This window comes from Gorilla gorilla, chromosome 5 (genome assembly GCF_029281585.2).
Source record: "Gorilla gorilla gorilla isolate KB3781 chromosome 5, NHGRI_mGorGor1-v2.1_pri, whole genome shotgun sequence".
In the NCBI taxonomy this organism is placed as follows: Eukaryota; Metazoa; Chordata; class Mammalia; order Primates; family Hominidae; genus Gorilla; species Gorilla gorilla.
In genome coordinates, this window is record NC_073229.2 from 166,206,958 (window position 1) to 166,216,054 (window position 9,097).

Sequence of the window (9,097 nt, forward strand, 5' to 3'; positions counted from 1 at the left end):
GGTTGATTATTTCTCCCCTTACTGGTATTTTGCCAATGTCTATATCTGGGAAACCTTATTTTTGCTTTTTTATTACTTAACATAAGAAAGTAAAAAGGAATAACAGACCAGCCATGTTTATCTTCACCTTCATTTTCTGTGAGTTAATGAAACAGTCTCTCCAGATCAAGAACACATCTGGTATCCATCTGTTAAAAAGCAAGAATTATAATTTTAGCTGTTCTCACTGCTGTCGCTTTATTATTCCCCAGCATTTTTAGGTAATATGCATCCTAGTGACTAAGAGAACCACATTTCAGTGACAAAAAGTGGTAAATAGTGCAAAGTATGAAACTTATAGCATTCAGAATTTCCTAATTTTTGATACAAGAACTAGATCGGATAGCTAAGTAATCACAACAGCAAACGCTACAGCTGATCTAAGTCTCTGGCCTATGTATTCTAATCAGTCAGCAATATTCAACCATAAAACATTTGAATTGGAAAATATATGACAGGTTTTTTATAAATTTTATATATTACTTAGCAGATTTATCAATTTTGTGAGTACCTTAACACTATCTAAGATTATATTGCATACTAACTCTTTTTTCCTTTTTTTTTCACTTTGCGAAACTATCAGAAGAGAATACAGTCATTTTTTAGTTATAAATCCAGAGAAAGGGAAGGAAACCTTCATGCAGGTATAATGGGAATCAGTGGATTGCCTTCCAGCTACAGTAGAAGCATGGTTCCCACATCATAAAGTGACTGCTTTAACCTACAAAAAGGATTTTCAGGGGCATAAAAAAATTGCTTCCTGATGAGCAACTGTGAGCTTTCTTCTCACTATAAACCACAAAGTATTTAAGAATAAGGCAAATCTAAAGGCACAAGCTTCTCATGTGGCTTTCAGGACAAAGATTCCAGTTGCACTTTATGCTCATATTGTTTCTCCTAAAAGATATCATCCAAAGGATATATTCTAAGAAACTTTAAGCTTTGAGAGGCCAAAAAAACAAATCTGTCAAATTCTGTGGGTTCCTGACCTGGAGGAATCCATGTTTATATCTGTATAACATTGAAGATGATATAGGCAGAGTATAAAACAATGATAAACTCAGTACTTCATATAATTGGATCAATTAAATCTAATTTCTATTCAAAAGAAGTGCTTCTGTTTTACACCAGGTAAGAAAGAAGGTCATAGAATAATCCCTTGAGACATTCCACAAAATGTTTCCATCTTTTATTTTCAGGTTCTCTCTTTATCTCCCAACCCAGTACCATTCAACACTTTATTTATACTATTTACAATTACTTGGTGAGCACCAACTACATTAAACTACATTCCAGGAACTACTTAAGCCTTGGGGATATAGTATACACAGACAAGTCCCTGCTCTTATAGGATTTATATTTAAGATGAAGGAGAAAGACCATACAAGTAAGTAAAGAGACTAGATAAGTGCTGTAAGTACATAAATCAGGGCAAAATACTATGATGAAATAATCTGATTGGGCACAGTGGCTCACACCTGTAATCCTAGCATTTTGGGAAGCCAAAGTGGATAGATAACTTGAGCCCAGTAGTTTGAATCCAGCCTGGGCAATATGGCAAAACCCTCTCTCCACAAAAATTACAAAAATTAGCCAAGAGTGATGGCATGCACCTGTAGTCCCAGGTACTCAGGAAGCTGAGGTGGGAGGATCACCTGAGCCTGGGGTGGTCAAGGCTGCACTGAGTCAAGATCGTGCCACTGCACTCCAGCCTGGGTAACAGAATTAGACCTTGTCTCAATAAAATACACATATATATTTTACAATTGATCTGAGAGTGCTACTATAAATTGATCATGGATAGCCTTTTTCGCAAAAGTTAGCCATGTGAATATCTGAGAAAACAGAGCTACAGGCACAAGACACAAGTGTAAAGGCATTGAAGTGGGAACCTTTTTATGTGCTTAAGGAATATAAAAGAGTGCTGGTGAGACTGCAGTCCAGTGAGCTAAGTAGGAAATGAATTTGAAAAGAGAGTCAGGGATCAAAATGTGTAGACTAAGCAAACAGTTTTCACTTTATTCTAAGTGTATTGAGAAGCAAAGATGTGACATGCTCTAATTTAGGCTTATCATGATTTCTGTTTGCAGTGTGGAATGTGGATTTAATTTGGGACTGGGTGAAAGCAGGGAGATTAGTTAAAATGTTGTTGCATTGATCTAGGCCAAAAAAAAAAAATGGTCACTTGTGTGCGACAACCATGGCAATGAGGAGATAGTGAAAATCTCAGGATATACATACTTTGGAAGTAGAGTCAATCAACAGGACTTGCTGATAAATTAGATGTGGAGAGGCAGAAAATGAGGAACTAAAAATGACACTTTTGAACTGAGTTTGTGTTCCTTCAGTAAAGGGTAGAAGTCATGACATTTACTAAAATACAGAAGAAAGGATCAAGTTTGAGAACAATGAGTTAGCTGCAGACACATTAACTTTGAGATGACTGAAATATTCAGAGCAGATGTCCCAGTAGACAGAGGAATTTGTGGGTCTAAACCATAGCTGTGCCCTCTTCAAGGCTCCAGCCAACACCCTTGCCCATTGCCTCTTGGGCAAATCAGCCTCTGAGCTATAATTTGAAAATGAGTGTTACAATAACTCAACAACTGCAACCCTTTTTTCTCTTCTATTTTCTTACCCTTTAGTGGAAATCCTCCTTTCCTTACTCCGAAAGACTTGGACTGTTCAGCTCAGGACACTAGAACGTATTTCAGCATAGCTTTGAGACTTCAAATGATTCATTAGTTGATCCTAAACATACCAACACTATGAAAAAGAGTTCACTCCTATCTCTGTTGTCTTGGTAATGACTGATGGTGAGTGCACTTCCATTGGACTCCCTTAGTTTATACACTGACTTTGAGAGACCCAAACACAACTCATCTCTAGTTGGTTAATTCTACTTAAGTCTTACTTTCCTCTTCAAAGTCTTCACTACAAATAAAAACAGTAAACAATGTCACGTTTATTTGTTTCATAAGTTTTGAGCCATTTTATGAAACAACTTATTGACTGCAATGATAAAGAACGGTTTCTAAAGTTCTCTACAACCTTCATAAAAGAATGCATCAAACATAGCTAACAGTCTATATTAAAAAAAGAGAATGCTCTTTGAAATATGTAAAAGCTATCATATATAACATTTTGCATATACTTCCCTGATAAAGAAAAACACCCAATAAAATAAGCTCTCATTAGCTACATTTCTGATTTTTTTACTCTATGATTTTTTTTTGCTTAAAAAAGCCAATTTCTGCCTTTTCATAAGGAATTGTATATATAGAGGCAATTCCTTTGCTATACCTGTTCTTGTTTTTGTCTCTTACCTTCTATATCTAATTAGCAGATCTACAAAAGCTTCACTGATTATTATTTGCAGTGGTTATTATTATTCCTAAGAGCTCAGTGCAGAAATCTTAATTATTTATATTTTTTAAAATGTATTCTTTATTTTTCTTTAATGATTATTAGCAAGTGACAGAGACATTAAGAAAAATATTGATTTCATATACTTTGAGGTAACTGACTCAATTAAGAAAAGAATATAAAACCTGTACTAATAAAATAATTTATTTGTATTTAACCTAGCCACTAGGATCTAATAGGAGATTTTAACCTGTATCAACAAGAAAATACTCAGATAAGATGAAAGTTTCAAATAATGATATAGTGGTTTCATATAAACACCAAATATTAAGAAACAGATGATATGTGAATATTTTGTTTTCTATGCAAGTGTTTTGACACTCCGTCAAAATACTATTGTTTTTAAGTCTCTAGAGAACAAGAATGCTATCCTACCATAAAGTATGTGTGCAAAAAGGAATGAAATATTGTCTTTAAAGATCAATCAAGTGCAGCAATTTTTGCTTCAAGATTCCAGACCCATCTTTTACTTTGCCAAGCAATAATTACATCATGAAACTTGAGTTAAGACACATTTGTCACCACTTTTGCAGCCTTTCTATTAGAATAGCTTGAGAGTGATTATACTAATATATATTAAATCCTATAACACAGTTTTTAAAAATTACACTCCAAGAAACACCTTATCTAACAATAGTTTAATCATTTCAGAAGACAGTTACATCAACATAAAATCATGCAAGTAATTCCTATAATCGACAAAACATGATACATCAATTAAACTGTTAAAGCAGAGTAGACTTCACACATTGAATTAAAAACTCTCTCAAAAAAGTAGGCTGAAAGGACAAGATTTTCTATTTTCATAAAATAAGCAGTTGAAATCAAACCCAGGATTTTTTCAGTCAAAACATTTGTGTCTGAAAAGAGCACCTTCAATTTATTTCATTTCTCTCCAATCTTTACAGATTTCAAGTTTCCTAAATGTGACTTTTCTCCCGTTTGTAAACAAATAAAAATTTACATTCAAATACAATTATCAACATCCTTCATAGTGAAGACCTAGGAAAGGATGTTGAATTTGAAGTTGTTGGTGATGCCCCAGAAAAAGTGGGGCCCAAACAAGCTGAAGATGCTGCCAAAAGCATAACCAAAGGCAGTGATGATGGAGCTCAGCCCTCCACCTCCACAGCTCAAGAGCAAGATGATGTTCTCATAGTTGATTAGGATGAAGAAGATTCTTCAAATAATGCCGACGTCAGTGAAGAAGAGAGAAGCCGCAAGAGGAAATTAGATGAGAAAGAGAATCTCAGTGCAAAGAGGTCACGTATAGAACAGAAGGAAGAGCTTGATGATGTCATAGCATTAGATTGAACAGAAATGCCTCTAAACAGAACCCTCTTCCTATTTAGGTTATCTGGGCAGAACCAGATTGTTAGGTCCTTTGTTCCAAAGGGAAAAAATTGACACCAGTGACTTGAAAATGATTCTGCTCCCTTTGAAAGCATTCATTTTGCTAGAACTGTTAGACACATTGCAGTATGCTGTACTGAAAGTGGGAATATAGTTTTAAAAACCCTTTGAACAAAGTGTGTGCATAACCAGTCATGAGATAAAACAACACAATGCATGCTGCCTTTTTAATGTAAATACCCTTAGATATCATTAATAGTTTCAAAATATTGTGGTTTAGTAAAGTTGATACCTGGTTATAAATATTATGCCTTTATTTTTGGCCAGAAGAATAATTATTTTTAGCCTAGATTTAACCATTTTCATACTCTTAGCTGATTGAAACAGATTCAAAGAAGTATCGAGTGCTATGCATTACAACTTGTTTTTAAATGTTAAATGGCACTATGTATATTAATGTAAAACAATGTTAATTTACTCAAGTGTTCAGTTTGTACTGCCTGGTATGTCTGTGTAATAAGCCAATTTTTGTGTATTGTTACAGTTTCAGGTTATTTATATTCGATGTTTTGTAAAACTCAAATAACGACTATAGTTACGGACCAAATAAATGGCACCTGCATTCTTGTTTTAAAAAAATACAATTTTTTTGTAGGTGCTTCTCAGATTTTACGCCCGTAATGAAGTTTTATAAACTAATACTTATAAACTAATGTTTATTACGAGAAAAAAATTATTCATGCTGCACTAAGATTTTTTATTTATTAAATTAAGAAATAAAAAATACATGTGATTTAAATAAATAGAATAAGTGCAATCAATAACTTCTATTTTATCAGTGAGGATTCACTCATTAAAAGGCACAACGCCAAAATAAATTCAAGAATATTCATTTTATAAATTTTGGGATGGAAAGAAAAACATGATTCTGAGATAGAAAGGGGGAAAAATCCTGTTGGAATTGCTTCTAATTTTATTTGAATTAAACATATTATTTCTTTAAAATAAGAGGAGACAGCAATGCCAATACATCAAATACAATTATTAATTCCGCAATTTCACACAATCCTACAATCCATATGTTGCCAAATATTAAGTCAAAGATTTAAAGAAATTTATCATCAAGTCCCATACTTATAAAATCTAATTATTTAAGGTTTAAAATAATGGAATGAATATTAATTAAAAACAGAAAAAATTAAAATCATGTTAGTTTTAAAAATTGTAACAATCACAACATAGGTTTGGTTATTATTTATGGTATTGTTTTCCCTCATACATACTTCAGTTGGCATTCATCTACCACCATCAACTTGAAAAACATACAATAAAGGAAGAGCTACCATTTTAGAACCAAAGGCTCAAGTCTGGCAAACTGTTCTCATGCGTACTTTAGAAATCTAATTGGCAGAATATAGTTGAGAAGATAATATTAATGCTCTAAATAATTCTACGATACGATGGTATGTCACTGAATCGAAATATACCTGACTTTGCAAATTTGAAAACTTGTTTTCTGATAAAAGAAAATTATTCTATTTTTATTTTTAGTTTTTGTGGGTACATATTAGGAGTATACATTTATGAGATACATGAGATAGTATGATATAATCATACAATGCTTAATAATCACATCAGGTTATATGGGGTGTCTATCACCTCAAGCATTTATTCTTTCTTTGTTTTGAAAACAATCCAATTATACTCTTTTAGCCATTTTTAAATGTACAACAAGTTATCATTTACTGTAGTCACCCTGTAATGCTATCAAATAACAGATCCCTTTCATTCTAATTTTATTTTGTACCTATTAATCATCCTCACTTCCCCCTCCCCTTCTGCTACCCTTCCCAGTCTCTGGTAACCAACACTCTACTCTCTAACTCCATGAGTTCAAATATTTTAACTTTTAGCTCCCACAGATAATTAAGAACATGTGAAGTTTGTCTTTCTGTGCCTGGCTTATTTCATGTAACATAATGACCTCCAGTTCCACCCATGTTGTTAGAAATGACACAATCTCATTCTTTTGTAAGGCTGAATAGTACTCCATTGTGTACATGTACCACATTTTGTTTATCCATTTCATCCGTCGATGGACACTTAGGTTGCTTCCAAATCTTAGCTACTGTGAACAGTGCTGCAATAAACATGACAGAGCAGATACCTCTTCAACACACTCATTGCCTTTCTTTAGGGTATATACCAAGAAGTGGGATTGCTGGATCATATAGTAGCTCCAGTTTTAGTTTTTTGAGGACCCTCCAAACTGTTTTCCATACTAGTTGTGCTAATTTACATTCCCACCAATAGTGTACCAGGATTTCCTTTTCTCCACATTCTTGCCAGCATTTGCCTGTCTTTTAGATATAAGTCATTTTAACTGGAGTGAGATGATACCTTGTTACAGTTTTGATTTACATTTCTCTGATGATCATTGATGTTGAGCACCTTTTCATATGCCTGTTTGCCATTTGTATGTCTTTATTTGAGAAATGTGTATTCATATATTTTGCTCATTTTTAATCAGATTTCTAAATTTTTTCCTCTGGAGTTGTTTGAACTCCTTATATATTCTGGTTATTAATACCTTGTCAGATGAGTAGTTTGCAAATATTTTCTCCCATTCTGTGGGTTGCCTCTTCACTTTGTGGATTGTATCCTTTGCTGTGCAGAAGCTTTTTAACTTGATGTGATACTTTTTCCATTTTTGCTTTGGTTGCTTGTGCTTGTGGGGTATTACTCAAGAAATCTTTGCCCGCTCCAATGTCTTAGAGTTTGCCCAATGTTTTCTTATAGTAGTTCCATAGTTTGAGGTCTTACATTTAAGTCTGTAATCCATTTTTATTTGATTTTTATATATAGTAAGAGATATTTGATTTTTATATGTGGTGAGAGTCTAGTTTCATTCTTCTGCATATGGATATTCAGTTTTCCCATCACCATTTATTGAAGAGACTATCTTTTCCCCAATGTATGTTCTTGGCACCTTTGTCAAAAATGAACTCACTATAGATGTATGAATTCTGGGTTCTGTATCCTGTTCCATTAGCCTAAGTGTCTGTTTTTATGCAAGTACCATGCTGTTTCGGTTTCTATAGCTCTGTAGTACAATTTGAAGCCAGGTGATGTGATTCTTCCAGTTTTGTTTTTTCTACACAGGACAGCTTTGGCTATTGTGCTTCCATATAAATTTTAGGATTTTTTTTCTGTTTCTGTGAATAATGTCATTGGTATTTTGATAGGGATTGCATTGAATGTATAGATTGCTTTGGTTAGGTTGAACATTTTGATAATATTGATTCTTTCAATCTATGAATGTGGAATATCTTTCCATTTTGTGTGTGTGTTCTCTTCAATTTCATCAATGTTTTATAGTTTTCATTGTAGAGGTCATTTATTTTGTTAATTTCTAGGTACTCTATTATAACTGTAGCTATTGTAAATGGGATTACTTTCCTGATTTCTTTCTCTGCTAGTTCATTACTGGTATACAGAAATGCTACTGATTTTTGTATGTTGATTTTGTATCCTGCAAATTAACTGATTTTGTTAATCAGTTCTTATAGTTTTTTGGTGGCATCTTTAGGTTTATCCAAATATAAGATCATCATCTGTAAACAAGGATAATTCGACTTCTTCCCTTCCAATTTGGGGATTTCTTTCTTTCTTTCTTTCTTTCTTTCTTTTTTTTTTTTTTTTTTTTTTTTTGAGACGGAGTCTCGCTCTGTCGCCCAGGCTGGAGTGCAGTGGTGCAATCTCGGCTCACTGCAAGCTCCGCCTCCCGGGTTCACGCCATTCTCCTGCCTCAGCCTCCCGAGTAGCTGGGACTACAGGCGCCCGCCACTGCGCCCGGCTAATTTTTTGTATTTTTAGTAGAGATGGGGTTTCACCGTGGTCTCGATCTCCTGACCTCGTGATCCGCCCACCTCAGCCTCCCAAAGTGCTGGGATTACAGGCGTGAGCCACCGCGCCCGGCCTCTTTCTTTCTTTTCTCCCTTCCTTCCTTCCTTCCTTCCTTCCTTCCTTCCTTCCTTCCTTCCTTCCTTCCTTCCTTCCTTCCTTCCTTTCTTTTCTTTCTCTTTCTTTCTCTTTTCTGATTTCTCTAGCTAGGGCTTACAGTACTATACTGAGTAACAGTGGTGAGGCCGGGCGCGGTGGCTCACGCCTGTAATCCCAGCACTTTGGGAGGCCGAGGCGGGCGGATCACGAGGTGAGGAGATCGAGACCATCCTGGCTAACACAGTGAAACCCCGTCTCTACTAAAAAATACAAAAAA

At 34.6% G+C, this 9,097-nt stretch overlaps 1 pseudogene; it reads left to right on the plus strand.

Annotated features, from left to right (window-relative positions):
- Positions 1-4,440: 4,440 nt before the first annotated feature.
- Positions 4,441-4,889, plus strand: LOC101134233 (SUMO-activating enzyme subunit 2-like; annotated as a pseudogene).
- The last annotated feature ends 4,208 nt before the right edge of the window (positions 4,890-9,097 follow it).